The following is a 17,344-nucleotide window of genomic DNA, read 5'->3' on the forward strand; positions in this document are numbered from 1 at the left end:
AGCTCTGTGCTGCAATCCTTCACAATTACCATGCCAGAGGGTGCCAGAAGGAGCTGGTGTGCTGTGTGCTGGCTGACTTGGTGCTGTGTCACACGTGTGCAGGGCAGAAGGGAATGACTGGCCCTGCAGTTCAGGTGCTGTTTACTGATACAATTCACACACACTTACCACCTCTGCTCTGCTAGTTAGCTTTCAGTTCATCCTGAACAGGGCTTGTTACTGTGGAATCTCTCTCCTAGCAGAATTATTTGAAGGAGAGCTTTGAACAGGGGATCAAAACATGTAAGAGTGCAAGGAAAGGGCCTCAAACTGGAGTTGGATTTGATGACCTCTGCAGCCTGGATGTTGCCTGTCTGGCTGCTGGAGAGGAATGGCTGGTAGCCCAGGCAAGGGAGGGCAGAGGGCATCATTTGTTCCGTTGCTGCTTCCTATGAGGCAGCCTATTCCTGGAATGACTGCTCTTGTTACCCCAAGCTGGGCAGCAATGAATAAAAAAAATCATTTACTGATTTAAACATCCTTGTATCTCTCAGAGTGAAATGGGCCACTGGTGTGCTGTCCTTTCTGCAGTAACACTTGCTTCGTGTGATGCTGTTTTCAGGACAGATCCTGGATTGAGACTCTTGTATACTGGAATATTTTGGTCATTACAGGTTTCCCAGATTGGTATTGAAATGAGAGGATTCCTACCATATATGACATTTATGGATTTCCCCTGTCTCTGTGTCTGTCAGGTACCAAAAAAAGGATGCCAGCATTCCTGCTGTGTTGGAGGTTTTGTTCAAGCCCCAGCAATTAGTAAAGAGCACTGCAGGATTTTCAGGGCAGATTTTGCTGGGTAGCAGTGCAGTGCTGACAGATGGCTGGAGGTGTTTGTGAGGCTGCTGCAGCCAGGCTTCCCAAAAGGCTGCAGTAGGGGTGGCCTCAGCCAGGCGGGTCTGCTCTGCCAGCACTGCTAGCAGGACTTTCAGCATTGTTTGTCTTAATCACTTGCACACATCCACTTCAGTATTTTTGACAGTCACAAGGATCCTGGGTGAGGCTGGCAGGATTGTTGTGCTGGGCTGATGCTCTCCTACCGTTTCCTCCTCTGTCTCAGCTGTTAGTCTCCGTTTCTGGGGTATGCTTTTCATCTAGCTCTGGAATGAATCTGCAATGTTTACCTTCATTCTTTGACCTTTCTTTTTGTTGATTTTTTTTTTGTATGAAAAGCTACCTGTTCAATAAATGAACAGTCTTTGGAAGGGGAGCAGAACAGTAACAAAGCAGTTTTGTTATTCCCCTGTGGCTGTACCTGATTTGTGTAGATTTATCATGTGTTCTGAATTTGATTACCAAAGATGGGGAACCCATAGCCAGCCAAAGGGTGTAAAAAATGATCCCAAACTCCACTGTAGGCTGCACCGGTTGGATAGTGTTGTGAGCAACTTGGGATACATGCCTTCTTCTTCCCGGACTGCTGGTGGCTTGCTGGAGAAGGCAGGAGAGTTACCTACTTTTGGGTAAATCAGAGGGCTGCCCACGCCTCAGTCTCCTCTGCTCTGAAATGGGGATGGGGATACTGCTGCCCACTCTGCCAGCCCACTCTTGCTACATCTACCCAAGTGTTCTTTAGAGTGATGTAGGAGCAGTTCCAAAGCACAAAGAGTCTCAGTAGGTGATGCAGCTTAGATTGAAGTGAATGATTTTGAAAGATTGCCACAAGGCTGAGTGGTGACTTGCCACCCTCCTTGCAGGCAGGCAGGCAAAGACAGTGCCCACTGCTGCCTTGTGCAGCGTGAGCTGTAGCTGCATGTCCTGCACAGCTGCCCCATGACAGACACATTGTGTGCAAACCAAAGTGGTTTTCTGCAGGATAAAAAAGAGGTTTCATTTTTCCAGTAGTGAAGTCATCTGTGTGATTCATTTTGATCATTTCTGTTTAAAAATAGATTCAACTTCTTAACACTAAACTATTTTAAATCTAATTATGTTCCAAATAGTTCCTTACATGGAGCATTTTCAAAGCCATCTCTCCTTGTTGATAATGTAGCTCTTCCTTTCTGCGATTTATGGTTATTTCAAGTAATTTTCTAATTTGTGAATCATAACTGTATGAAAAGGCATTCTGGTAATTGCAGCTCGCTCAGCAAACTTTTGTTTTTAGATTGTTAGAATGCAGATGATTTGCTAAAGCTCCAGACCTCAGCGTTCCTATCCTCAGTGCCGTACCGACAGCAATCAGCTGGATTGTTTAGAGTGCTGGGTGTGCTTCCTTGTTTGACAAGTTGTGTGTGAGCTCTGGATATATTTCCTCACAAAACCAACAGCAGTAATTACACAGCAGCATGTTTATTCTCTGTGCAATAAACACGGATTTTCAATTTTCAGCACTTTTGTTACTCTCTAACGTAATTACATCTACAGCACTGCTGCTCTCTCATACTTTTATTTTGTAGCCAAGTAATTCTTCCTTTATGACCCTCCCATTTGTTTTTGGGGGGCAGTTTCTCTGCCTGGGGTATTTCCAGTGATCTCAGGTACGTAATTCCTCTGTGCTGATCTCTCCTCAGAGCTGTTGATCTTCCATGAGACCTTGGCAGGCTGATTCTGCACTGCTCCCTCATAAACTTCACTCACTGTAAAACAACGTGTCTGCTCTTCAGCCAGCATGTGGTGCACATGCAGTGCAGTTAAACTTCACTCTAAACGTTTCCCCAGGGATTTAAACCATTTTTTCAGTCCCGTTGCTTTTCAGTTTCTCTAAATCACCTCAGTTGCAGTTTGAGTACAGTTTCAGAATAATGAATCAGACAGTCCTGGTTTTCATTCGCTCTCCATTTGAGTTAAACTTCAACAGACTTCAAAATAACAGTTCTGAGTAAAATCAGAGAGTTCTTCTAGCTATGGTCTGTGAGGAAAACAATATGTTTTGAATGGGTTTGAGATTTGAGCTGAGTTTTCCTTAACTCTCAAGTAACCAATTTCCTTGTTGTTGGGATGACAAAATTCTGTTTTTCTTACACTATTGGTAAGTTACCAGTCAGCTCTTACCCTCTGGCTGATCGAAAACCAGAAACAATGAAAAATAACAATGAAGTTGAAACGACTTTGAGGTGCATTTGTTCTTTGTTTCAGTGACATTGGAACAAATCTGCATTCCATGGCAGTAGGAGGATATCGCAGTAAGCTCTCTGCATAGCTATGATGTGGTTTTACATATGGCAGGTTGTATATCCTACCTCTTTTATGTGAAGAATCCATTTGTGCTTGGGTCTCAAGTCTCCTTTCCAAGAGAACGGGCCCAGAGGAACATCCAGCAGTTGTCCCCATTGTGATGCCAGGAAGAATGCCTTTGCCCTCCCCAGCTTCCCAGAGAACCCTCGTACCTGCTTCGGCTGCTCACTGCCTTCAGTTGCTCTCATGCTGGTTTTTGGTTTTCCTTTTTAAGTGTACCTTGTCAATATTGCTGCAGTTGACATTTCTAGAGAAGTAATGTCAAATGGAGTTGTTAATCACATCGTAAAATTTGTTTTGAAACATTCCTTTCAGCTTTAATTACTGGTAATTTAAAATCAAATAGCTGCACTGTTAGTAATGTGTTTGTCATTTCTGCAAGTAAGGTTTTACAAAAACCTTTTAAAAGAGGAAATACACTGTTTTGTTCTGTACTAAGTAAAGCAGAGAAAGTGAGGTAGATTAGACTGTACAGTCAAGCTGTGAATGGAGATTTAAAGTGTGACTCCAATAATACAATATGAAAAATATATTCTGGTTGATTAGATTGAGACTGTCCATGTGGTTTTCAATGCTGAACTTCCTAGATACGTTATTCTAAAGCACATGTCAATCTAAAACAAATGTCAGGACAAAATATGGTGTTACCTTTCTTTTAGGGTGGTACATTTATTTTTTGAAATATTTAGCAAATTTCAACTGTTTTGCTTTTGTTTGAATCAAAACTGACTGGAAGTCTTACTCAATTCTGCAAATCTGGTTAGGAATGGAAATTGCTAATTTTATTTTACTTCTGTGAAGCATCATTTATAAATGTGTATAAATACAATCAGCACAAACCTGATTTCTGAAATGGATTGTGCATATTTCGCACTTTGTTCCCTTTCACTAGACAGTGAGCAGAATGTGACAGATTTTGTCCACCTTGCTAGTCCTCTTCACCTGTGTACCTGTGCTGCATATACTTTTGCTTATGAGATGAGTAGGAAGCTGTGTCAGGCCAGCAATGTGCATGGACTCATTAGCCCTTGGGAAGCTAACGATCTGTGTCTTTCTCTTGTTGGTCACCAAGAGATGGTGGCCCTTTGTTTCCTTAGCCAATGCTGAGACAGGGAGCAGGAGGCAATATGGACCCAATGATTTCAGAAGTGGAAAATCAGAACAATGCAGTTGAAAGAAAAGAAGGAAGAATTAAAATCTTTATTTTCTTTCCTTTCATATGAAAAAAATAATATAGTGTAAAGCCCTGTTTTCTTAACACCACAGATTCCATTCATTTATTGTTAAAAGCACAGGAACGGGAGCTTGGGGACTGTGCTGGTTAGCCGGGCCATAGAGAGAAAGTTAGTGCAGTCCTGACTTGGTCTTGAATGGGAGAGAGAAATAAAATAGCTAAAAAAACCATTTTAACACTTTAAAAAACATGAAAAACATGGAAAGCTATTAGCTACAGTAGAATATAAAGGCAAAAAGATGTAAAAGAAGAAAAAGCATGCAGACAATCATAGGAAGAATAGCAGAGTCTGTCTTATACAAATTCACGTGGAAGGTCTCAGAAACCAGAACACACAGTGTCTGAAGCCATCCAGGGGCAGCACCTGCCAGCCATACTTCAGAGGTGCAGCTCCACGCTGGGGCAAGGCAAAAGGGCCCGACAGAAGAGATTGGATTCAACTTAAAGTCTACGAGGTGATAAAAGATGTGTGAGGTTGGTTCTGTGCACACCTGGTGCCAGCTCTGGACTGGGCTTCAACTCTGGCCTGTTTTTTCCCAGAAGCATCTGTCTGAAGGTAGCCTTGGTCAAGCATAAAAAATCAATGACTTCATGTTCTGAGGGGTTGCTTTCAAGGAGAAAGCAAACATTTCAGTGGAGTTTGCTCTTGGTTGTCCAGAATAGCCTGAGATTTGAAAAGAGAAATGCAGCCCATCAGGAACTGGGTAATAATCTTGGGTGTGGCAGTGTTACTAGTACTGTGTGTGTGTAAAAGTATCCAGGGTTTGTAGCTCGAAAACCAGTGAACTGAAAATCACTAGTCTTGGCCAAATAAATAATTTAAGGTAGTTTATAGTATCTGCACATATAATAGTGGCAACTATCCTAGAAATCATAAACACAGTAGGTACCAGGCATTCACTTTGACACAAGTGCTACGTAGATCTGAAAACTCTCTCTGCTTCCAAAACGTTGAAGAGTTGGGCCTGATGATGTTGTGAGATCCCTTCCAGCCTGTGATGTTCAATGATTCTGGTGTTGCTAAATTAAATCTGTTTCACAGGGAACTTAACTTCGCTGACAGCCTTGAATCTGCGGCACTGTCCCCTTGAATTTCCACCTAAAGACATCGTACAAAAGGGATTAAAATCCATCCTGTGCTTTCTTCGGGATTGTGGGAATGGAAAACACCTCACTGCAGAGACAGCCTCTTCAGGTTTGTTGGGGGTGTATTTGTGTGCATTCACTGCAATTCCTTTGAATAACAGTGTGAGCCAAGGGATGCTTCAGGGGCTCTCTCACTAATGGGTGTCATCCAGCTTCACATCTGAAAGGGATATTGCTCACTGGGATTAAGGGGGAAAAAGAAGTGGTTCAGTGTTGTGATAAAACCCTGATTCTTAAAATCAAACCCTGAATCTTAAACCCCTAAGCAGAGAAGAAGAGGTGGTATTTGTGTGAGAGGAAGTCTTAGTTACATGTTATGTGGTTAGAGAAACAGAAGGTGAAGTTTCAGCAGAGGCTGTTATTTACAATCAGCAGAGAAGCAGTATGGACAGAAGGCTGGGCCATTTCATTAAGATGAAAAATGGCTATTGTGTGTGCAGGCACTTCATCAGAATAGCAGACATGATAAGGATACAGGTAGATGACATTTTGTAGGGGATAAAGGGGAGCTCACATTCTTCAAGGAAAAGCACAATTTGTTCTTTATCACAATTTCTCTTCTATTCCCAGTGTATAAAAACTATACTTTGTATGCTTAACACATACTGTGCAAAGTATATATAAAAAGTATATATGTGCAGTTATAAATTCACATTAGGAGTGTAAAATTAAGAAGTTGTCAGCAGAAGGGAAAAGATGCAACATAATTTGCATTATTTATGATCCGATAGATTCCAGAAGTCATTAATAATAGAAATGCTGGGCATAATCTCACAGAAGACATTTTCTCATACTTAAGCTTTACTATAATGAAGACTAATTACTGTGGATACCATTAGTATCAGACTGGAATTAGAGGTGTTAAACTGTGGTGTCATTAAAGGGAAGGCATTAAATTCAGAGTGTGAATGAGCCACTTAAAATGCTAAGCAATATGGTGAAATATGTAGAAGTATCAACTCAAAATACCATGGTACTGCAAATGAAGCAAAAACGTAAAGATAATAACTACATTTTCATTATTAATCAGTTCCACGTATGGTGTCGTGAAAAGGAACCATCCACATTTCCAGAACTTTACATGATTATTGTCTCTCTGTTTATAATTCTTGAGGCAAACTATATTCCAGTAGTGATGCTTAATTACCACTGTTTCCTTTCCCATTCCACACCATTTTACCATGACTTGAGAGGGAGCAGTGCATTTCTCTGTGTCAAGAGGTTTTATTTGCATTACTGGTGCTTAATGTTTGTATCATTTTTTCCACATTAGTGGACATTTATTTTAGCATGCACAGCATGTAAAAATGTGCTGTGCTTAGCATTCTAAGTCATCAGGTTCTCAAGAGAAGTTACAGACTAAGATACCTTCTGTATTACCCAACTAGCTTGGCTTTTATACTTACAAAAGATCTTCCTTCTAGGCAATTTGCAGGCAGATTCACACAAGCATTAGAGAAGGTGAGTAGCTCAGTGGGCTGGCAAGTTAAACTGTTTTCTCAGAAACTTAAATCAAGGCCTGTTTCAGACCATAGATTCTGTTAGCTTCACACTGAATTTGATACCTCTTCAAGCAAGGATCATCCTAGATGGGAACTATTGTAGGTCAAAAACCAAGTTAACTGGAAGAGGTGCTTCGGTCTAGTGGAAGGTGTCCCAGCCCACGGCAGGGGGTTAGAACAAGCTGAGCTTTAAGGTCCCTCCCAGGCCAAACCATTTGGGGATTCTGTGGTTCGATGAGAGGAAGCAAGCCCAGCAGCTGCCTCCCTGCGGTGCCCGTGATACCCGCCTTGGGCCACGTTACATCAGAGTTAGTGTAAACTCATCACCTGGAAAAACGTACAGAATCTTCCATGAAGGAAACCACGGATCTATTAAAATAGACCTTTAAAGATGCAAGATTGTCCTTTTAAATATATTTGACTGCTTTAGAAGTCTAGTCTAGTTTAGTTTTTAATGCAGTAGTAATGGCAAAGCTAGAAGCCCAACATTCTGTGTTTCACAGAATTGCCCATGCTACAAGAATTGGAATGGGCCATTGCTAAATGTTAGGAAAGAAACATCAAAGGTGTCCTCTTCCAGGCAGGTGATCAGTGGCCCGTGGAGGTGGGAGAGCTTCATTAAGTGTTTCAGGGTTTTCTTTCTAAATAGTATCATTTTAAAGTAGGCGTGCGATCCAATCATTTGATGTTCTGCTTTGCAGTCTGCAGAATCCATCATGGTTACCGGTGCATCATGCTACCTTTGTTTACAAAGAGTACTGAAATGGAAGGGAACAAAGCTCTTCATTTGTGCTTAACGTAGCTGAGGATGATGTTTGTTTTCTGGGACACAGGCCTGAAGCCAAGCATAGGTGTTGGCTTGATATCTCCAGCAGCAGCAGCGTAACGTTTGGAATCGAAACAGGAGAACACTTGGGAGTGGGAATGAAATGCCAAACGTTTACCATTAATTTTCAATGAGAACTAATGTGGCTCTTGGATATTCGAAATTATGCCTTTGTAGACATTCAAAGTGCTTCAGTAACAAATCCTTGTGACGGTTGAAATACACTGGAATGTTTTAGTCCAATTAAACTGTGCTTTCTCTAGCACTCGAGTTTTAGTGAGCAAATCGTGCAAACTGAAGCTAAACTTTTGCATGGTAGAGCACACGGTCTTACTGTGCTCACAGCTGTGAATCCTCCCCTGTACAGTGAGGTAATTCATTTATCTGTGAGCATTTTGTTACCTACAGTAAAAAAGTCAGGGTACTGACAAAGCTGTGTCATTTTTTATGTCAGGCTAAAGAAGTAAAACCCCTGAGAGAGGAAAGTATTAATCCTGGGGAAATCTGGGTACTTGTGTTTATGTGCAGTACCCCTGACTCCAGTGTGGTGTTAGGAGCTCAGTCATGAGCTGAAAGAAGTTTCCTTGACCTTGATTTTAAGGATGTGCACACTATGAAAATAGACTGCCTGCTTTTTTATCTTTTATCTAGCCATGTGAGGTGAGCCAGTATTATTTTTCAGAGATCACTTTCTATGCTCAGCAGTAGCAATTTAGAATTGATTACAGATGATCACTCTTCCAGTTAGTATGTGAAGTGAGAGTCTTGTTTGGACATTAGCAGAGTGGTGTCTGACAATAGTATGTTGTTCATACTGGTAAGTGGATTATTACAACTGTTTTTCAGAGTTCCCTTTCCCATTTGGTACAGACTTCCTTTCAAAACAAACGTAGGGTACTCCAGACACTTACTTAGGTTTTTAACTCCCCTTCAGTGGTATACAATAGTAGTACGCTTCAAAATCACAACTCAAAAGCATTTATTTCTGCTGATTTTTGTCTGCATAACAATATGGGATTGCATTCTGTCCTACTTAATTCAACCACAATAGATAAGAATGCCAAAACAATTATAAATGGTGCTCTGGAACACTGTTGTAACTTAATTACGTTATCATGTTTAATGTCAGTTTAGATAGTGGTATATTTAAACAATCCAGTGGACTTCAGTATTTTGAATCTGTGGGCATGCACATGAAGTTTGGGAACCTTCTGTAATATGCAACAAGCTTTTTGCTCTCTCCCACATGGCCCATCTGTTATGTTGGATGACAGCAGTGTGTAAGAAGTAGTATATACATACTCCATGCAGAGAGGATAACAGAATGTACTTTGTAATAATACTTTTTCTCTAAAATGTGAGGAGGGAGATTAAATCCAATGTGTTTATTCAGGGCACCTCCTGAGTCTATATAGTCCATACAGAACCAAGTCTTTGTGTATCTTGTGATCTCCCAGCACTGTGGTCAATGGTGACCTGTGATATATTTAGCTGCTATGGTTATTGTTAGGGCAGCAGAAGGCCTGGGGTACAGACTACCCAAAAATGGTGGATGGATTCTGTGGTGGTCAACTAATCCTGAGCTTGGCACCTTTGTGGGAACCCCAATAACTCATTGGCAAGTGTGATTAGTGTACTTAAGTGCACGTCACACTTTGGAGAGCAGCAGAGATACACCCTGGAATTAGTCGCTGTCAGCTAAATATGACGCGTATGTTCAGTTGTGCTTACAGATTAATACCTATAAAGGTGTGATATGAGATAATGAGAAACCCAAGATGCTAGCTGGGGTGGGAAACAAGATGTGCTGAGTACTTTCATCAGCACTTTGGTTTCTGTCATTACATGACATATTTAAATTGATGGTGTTGAAAGATCTTTCCTGTTTTGACTCTCAGATTGCATTTGAGCACTTGTAGTATGTTGATGGTTATTGTATCTGTTTGCACTGCCTTTTTACTTTCTCTGATACAAGGAACGTATTTTTAACTCCTATTCATCATGTAGAGAACTCTAATTCAGTCACACACAATTCATGTAATATTTATTTCTGTCCAAATCTACGTTGGCAGGCTATAAATGCTGCACAAAAATGGAGAGAAGTTAGGGCTATATACAGCCATAACTCAATCCCTATATGCACATGCATTATGTGTGACTCTTAGTTTCCACCCTATTTTTTCCTCACAGTAGAGATCCCCGTACAAAGCTGGGATTTTCCACTTCCACATCCTCATTTCAGGATTCATGGCTGTTCTCCCACTACACTTGACAGGGCCCTGTATAGACCTTACTGACATAAGTACTGGGATCTCTGCTTAGTTGCCTGGGACTGGGGCTGGCCCTGACTGAGGCCAAGCTCTGTGGGGAGCTGTGTCCATGACAAAGGCAACAAGGAGTGGGACCATGGACACTGCGATACGCATCTGATTTCTGCAGGGTGTCAGCGACTCCTGGCTCTTAGTCGATGTTGAGTCAGAGGTATTGAGCACCTGTCAAAAATGAGTATAGCGTTGAATCAGCTCCTGCATGGTGGAATTGATAAAAAGCTGAGTGAAGAGCTCACAAGATGATGAGATGCATAAACTGTCAATGAGAGGAAGGCACTCTTCTGCTCATGTCCATCAATAGAACGGCGGCTGCTTCACAGATCACTTTAAACTCGGGAAAAATAATGGAGAATAAAATCTGTATTTTAAAAAGTCTGTTAGGTTGATTGGCTGACACTATCTAACTGCTGTGTTTTGCTGAAAACACAGTTAACTGAATTGGAGTGATGCGTAGGGTTACGGTGTTGTCCCTTTGATCCCAACAGAAATGCCTGCGGTTGAAAAGCTGAACTTCAGGGAACCATTACAGTCCAGTTTGGGTTTGTCAGATGAGCAGCCTCGTGAAGAGGAAAAGCTAAGGTTTCAGAAGCTGGAAAAAGAAGCTATGAAAGACCAAAAAGAAGAATTTCTTGTTGGCAAACATCTAGGTGACTATACTGAAGTGGGGAAAAAACAGAGAAGGAAGGAGCAGCATGCTCAGAGTCAGCCAGTCTGTGCAGGTCACCAAGCCTCACAACAGTATGTGTTGAGGGTCTTGCAAGTGCTGGACAGCTGTACTTCTGCTGGGAAATAGAAAAGCAGCTTAATATCCATCATTTTACTTATCATCAAACGTGTATGTGATGAATAAATGGTGGTGTTGACATACAGAATACAAAGCAACTTTTATATTTTCTATCATTTTAAGCACTTTTTCTGCAAAGTTAAAACACATTCTTGATCTTTCATATTGTTATCCTTTTTTTTGTTTTGAAATATAACAGCATGGAAGAAGCCTTGCAGAATTCAGGATTTGTGCTTACTTTTTTCCCCTTCACAATACAGCCTTGGGCTTACTGTAGCTTTTGTGAAGTAATTAATTTGGTAAATTACTTAGATGTGTTTTTTACTTTAACTATTTTAATAAAACTGACTACTCTTGCAGAATCACCAGTAGATTAAAAATGGCATTTTGAGTGTGTACATCACTGTCATTAAAGGTACTTAGTTTTTTATGTAGTGTTTAATTAATAATATCAAAATACCCATTTTAAAAGGACATACGGAGGAAAACATTTATTGAATTTCTATCCTATGACAGGACAATCCAGGCAAAGCAAACTGAAAAGTGCAGATTGGTAGCAGAGAAGCAGCTCAGAGAAGAACAAGCTTTATTTCAACAAAGGAAAAAGCAAGTATTACAATGTCATTGTCTTTTAATTGTCTGGTTTTTATTTGTCTGTCATTCTGTTGAGCAGAAAATAAATCCTTTTCAGTTAATTCAGGTACTATGTTCCATGCAAACTTAAATCTAACTTTATGTTTGCTGACAGAAGGCTACAGCTAGAGGGCAAACTCTGCATGTAACATAAAAATGTGATATATCTAAGGTATAAAAGATCTGTGTATTGAACAGGTTCTGTTGAAAGAACCTGTTTATATCTCTGCATATTTCCCCACTAAATGCATACACTTGGATTGCTGTTCAGAAATCAATCCACTTGTCACAGAGTAGACCCAAGAAATGAGGCATAACGTTAGTTCTATCTGAAGAAGGAAGGAAGGAAGAAAAAGAGAGAAGAGAGGAGAGGAGAGGAGAGGAGAGGAGAGGAGAGGAGAGGAGAGGAGAGGAGAGGAGAGGAGAGGAGAGGAGAGGAGAGGAGAGGAGAGGAGAGGAGAGGAGAGGAGAGAAGAGAAGAGAAGAGAAGAGAAGAGAAGAGAAGAGAAGAGAAGAGAAGAGAAGAGAAGAGAAGAGAGAAGAGAAGAGAAGAGAAGAGAAGAGAAGAGAAGAGAAGAGAAGAGAAGAGAAGAGAAGAGAAGAGAAGAGAAGAGAAGAGAAGAGAAGAGAAGAGAAGAGAGTGAAGTTTAGGGGTTCACCTACAAATACAGACATGGAATGTAACAGAAAATGGCAAGGTAAGACACTGGAAAAAGCAATCTATTCATGATAGCCTGTGGTTTATTTTCTTTGTAGCTCACATACTTACATTTAAGATTTAGAAGGAGAAATCTGGGACTTTAGGTGGCAGCACACTGGCAAAGGCTTTGCAGACCCTGTGGCTCCTGCATGATGTGCTGCAGCCCCATGTGCAGTGTGGGAGTTGCCAGATCCTTCAAACTGTTATTCCAGATCTGCAGTGGCTCCAATAGTCAGGCGACTTGGAGGCATTAAGACAGAACTGTGGATGCTGGAGTACGATTTATTTACAGTATTGAATGCTTCTGGTATAAGATGATGCTTCTGATAGACCAAATTTGAAGTTGGCTGGATGTTTTGATTCCTCCAGGGATTTGTGAAGGCTGAAGAGGAAAGGAGGGAACCTCACTCCTGGGTCTTTCTGAGTGTGTACATCAGGCCTGAAAAGTGTTTTCTGCCAAGTAACAAAAATGAACAAACCCTAATGAACAAACACTGTGACTAGAAGAGAATTTAAAAAACAAATTAACTCCAGGCTTACTTTAAAAAAAATGAAACATTTTACAGGGGATTCACTAGCACTTTGAGGCTTGCAGCATGTACATTTGCTCCTTCATGTCCAACACAATACCAAGACAAGAAGCACGTTCTTAAAGCAATTCTTATTTTAATAAGTTACTTTAGTAATAATTTCATAATTATCCAACTATTTTACAGCATCCTTATATCATATTAATACCATGTGAGCCAGAGGGCTGACTAGAAATTGTGTATGTCTGATCCTTTTTGCAAAATGAACCAAAAAATTGCCAGCTGATCCCTCACCTTGACAGGCTTGTCCTGGCGTTTGTCTTGGTTGTTCTGGTCTGTCAGCTGGGCTGGAAAATGCTTCTTCTTTATGAGAATTGGGGGGAAAAAGTCCAAAATTCTTAGGAGCCTGTGAAATGTTTGATGCTATTTTTAGAAAGTGTTCAAATTCAGTTTCAGGGAGGTTCTGTTTGGTTTTAGTGCATACAGGGAAAGCTTGCAATGTTCGTTTTGGTTTTCTGATAACCAGACACGTTGGTGTGCTGCATTTTGCACTTCTGAAAATTAGCATCTCTTTATATGAGGATGTAACCTGAGTAACTGTACAGGCAGGTTCTGGCTGGAACAGGCTCAGGATGGAACTAATAAACAGATGTCTGTAAATCAAGGAGACTTTCAATGAGCTTTAAGGAAACATATGCTATATTATACTATCTTGTAACAGGGAAAAGAGGTACTTACAGATATTATGGCCAGAGAGGTCTGATGAGCACAAAACATGAAGTACAGTACATATGTTTATTCAGCAGTCTTCAGTATTTCAGTCCTGTTCTTGTGTTGGTTTTCATACCTGCACAAATGTTCCATGTGCATTGGAAAGGGTGGCTCTGTTGTACTCTTTCTTAATTTCTGCTACCCAACATGACTTTAACTTTACAGGTGAGACAGTGGAAAAGTCATTTGCATGTGCTGTAGATGGCTCAGTCCCTTGCATTGTGTCCAGCCCAGTTGCCCTGGCCACTTCTCAGGTGGTTACTTTGCCTTCTGCAGTGGTCCCGATGCACTCACCCGTGCTCGTGCTCAGTTCGCTGTCCATGTTCCCATCCCTGAACTGCAGGTGCTCGTTCCACTCCCCTGACCATACACCTCTTCCCTTCCTCGTTCCTCTCCTCAAACCCTGACCATCAAGCTGAGAGACTGAGCAAGGCAAGGTTTACAGAACTGCCTAACTAACGAGTGTAGGAGCCAGCCTAAGCTACAGCAGTGCAAGACACCACGTGGTGCATTCACCACAAAGTGCACAAAGGCAAAGCCACAGCATTTGCTCATTTTGTTCCCTCTGTATTTGTCTTTTTGTCAGAAATATGTTAAAATACTTGAAACTGGAAACAGGGGTCAATGAATATAAAGCAACTGAAATCATTTTACTGTGTTTACTTAGGTCCCTCAGAGAGAAGAAACTGGAGCAGCATGTCAGACAGCACAGGCAAGTGATGAGAGCGAGGGGAGAAAAACTAACAGAACATCCCAAGAGGAAATGAAGAAAGCAGAAGAGGACGTTGAGACAGTAGGATTGTCTTGTTCTGGAAGCACAGCAAACATGGTGCTGTGTGCTGGTGCACAGTTGTGAATTCCACATTCCCCTCACCTCACAGAAGCGTCAGGTACCAAATGTTTTAAAATTGAAGCTGTTAAAAGTTAAACATTGTGGGTTTGTTTATGCTGTGTCTGTGTACATGTACACAACACACACATACACAAACAACATACACAAACAAATACCTGCAATTGATTTTCTCAGATTGAAATAGAAAACTCTTAGACACGCCTTTCCTGCAGGAGGGGTGAGGACCAGCGCTGCGCCCCGCGCCGCAGCACAGCCTGCGTGTGCTGGGCATTCTCACCAAGCATGAGCTCGCTGCCGTTAACGTGTGCAGGTTGTACTGGGGAGAATCAATTTGGCAAAGCCTTTTTCCAGTAAACAGCTATGTAGTAACAAACAAAACCTTTCCAAAATGCAGAAGGAGTATGAAATGACTCCAGATCTGTTCCTTTACTCCAAAGAGGAGCAGCGGTGCATCAAAAGGTTGTTCTGCTGCAGCTCCTTCTCAGGCAGCAGTTAGAGCTTGTGCCTGCTGGCAGCCTTTGGACCTGTCACGAATGAGTGGGCTCCCAGGCCCTGGGCAGCCCTGGCAGGCCCTGAGCAGAAGGGCTGGGAGTGCACACGTGGCTGTGGCTGTGAACTCACTTGTAGCCTCAGTTTTGCAGTTTGCACCGTTCCACAGTACATGTACTTGGAAAAAAGAAATTCAGATTTTATTCAAAGCATCTTTTGGCCTCAGAACCAAAGGGATCTAATGTGCAGAAAGCACAACCTCCCTGCTGTACATCACGGGGTAAACAAGTCATGCCCAGGGCAAAGCCTCTGTCCCTGTGCCAGGAAATTGTGACACTGTTCTAAAATTACCCACATCCCTCACGTTTCACAACGTCACGCACAGCACAACACGAGCTGCCCGCTCCCAGAATGGAACCCGTTCCTCAGGGTAGGCGTGGGTCCCGATGACACCCTCAGCCTGGCATTTAGGAGAAGCCGGCGCAGGGGCATGGGGGAGACACAGAGAGGAAATGTTTCATAAGAAGGTGGCACAAGCCCAGCCAGCCCTGCGGAGCAGAGGATGTGCTGTGCTGGCAGGGTTGGCTGGCACTGCCATCCCAGCTATCCCAGGGCCTCCCACCTCCGTGCCCACCGCGTGGGCTCTGGCACACAGAGTTACACCCCTCTGTGCTCCTGGTCTCACAGGGGTCATTGGGGAGGCTGCCATAAAAGTGGAACGCCCCGAGCCATGCCTCTGGGTCTGGTGCACTTTTTTCTGAAGGGATACTATTTACAGTGGTTTATTCACTTGAGAAAGTTTCCTTTGGATGTCCAGAACAGGCATGTGTACACAGTCTGCCTGCTGTTTCCACGCTGGTAATCTTGCACTGACTCATTCCATACCTTCCCGAGTGGGCTGCATCTGGCCCGAGTTACAGTGGATAATTTAGGGAGTGCCTGTGATAGCAGGAACTGCCTTAATGATTTCTTCACACTTTTGGAGGTGGACTTTCTCTAAAAGTGTGTCACTGAGTTTTAGATGATGCTTTGAAAAATCCTCTTCCTATTGAAAAGGAGCAGATTTCTCTGTCCTGGATGACATCAGGACTTTCCTCTGTGCTTGCATGTTGCTCTTAGTATTCAAGGTTCTGCAGAAGGTCAAGGCTGCCTCTGAACTACAGCTCATCCCATCCTCTAGATACCACAATTGCAATGACTAAAAGCTTCCATCTTACACAATACCAAATACCAATTCAGTTGGGGTTTGAGGCTTTATTTTGCTGTTTAGATTAACAGAGAAAATAATGCATGGTGCTACTCATGTGAGTAAGCATTTAATAGCCCTTTTTGGCAAGTCTCTACCTGAAACCTACAGGAAGCTTCATGTTTGGGTCCTGGTCCTTTCTGTGCCATGAGAATTTAGCCTTAGCCAACAGCAGAGACATTTTATGTATTCCATATGAAACCATAGTGCTTGAGTCCATTCAGCAATTTAGATTAAAAATGGGATCCTTCTGTAAAAGATCAGTAAAACATATCTGTTATTTGAAAAGGCTGCTTTCATGTAACACACTCTCCAAAGCCCACGTGGGAAACCAGGCGTTTTGGTTTCAAAGGAAACAGTTTCTGTGATGCTGCCGAGACGTCACTGGGAGGTTTGGCAGGAGTCTCTGTGCTCAGGAAGGACCATGTTATCCCCATTTAGTAAATGGTTAACTGAGGCAGAGAGGGTGTTGAGCCAAACTAGTGGAGTTGTTTCTTTTTTGGCACAGATGTCAAATCAAGGCAGCAAAGACCAGTGTCCTTCAGCCAAACACCTAGGAAATAAAAAACCCAGCACAAGCCCTTACGTTTGGCACAGTTAACAGCATGAAGGCTTACGTTGGACAGGGCTGGGTCACCCTAATTATCAAGGAGTTTGAAGCCACAAAACAAGGTAGAGAAACACGCCTGCATTTTGTATACAGGAACGGAGACAGCGTCTGAACCTGCCTGCAGCCTCACACAGCACGGGCAACGTCTACGAACAGGGAGAAAACACCGAACACGGAGCTCACGCCCGGCTGCATCGCGGCGTCACACGGGGGCTCCGGGCGGCTGCTCAGCCGCGGGCACAGGCGCTCGGGGCGCGGGGCGAGCGTAACGGACCCGCCCGGTCCCGCCCCGCCGGGCAGCTGCCAGCGCACATCGCTGCCGCCAGGGGGCGGGCGGGGCCGTGCCCGACCGCCCGCCCCGCCCCGCCCCGCCCCGCCCCGCCCCGCCCCCCGCACGTGCGCGGGCCCCGCCCAGACCCCGCCCCCGCCGCGAGCCCGCCCCGCCCCGCCCCGCCCGCCGCACGTGCGCGGGCC

The sequence above is a fragment of the Colius striatus genome, chromosome 8 (assembly GCF_028858725.1).
Source record: "Colius striatus isolate bColStr4 chromosome 8, bColStr4.1.hap1, whole genome shotgun sequence".
Lineage (NCBI taxonomy): Eukaryota > Metazoa > Chordata > Aves > Coliiformes > Coliidae > Colius > Colius striatus.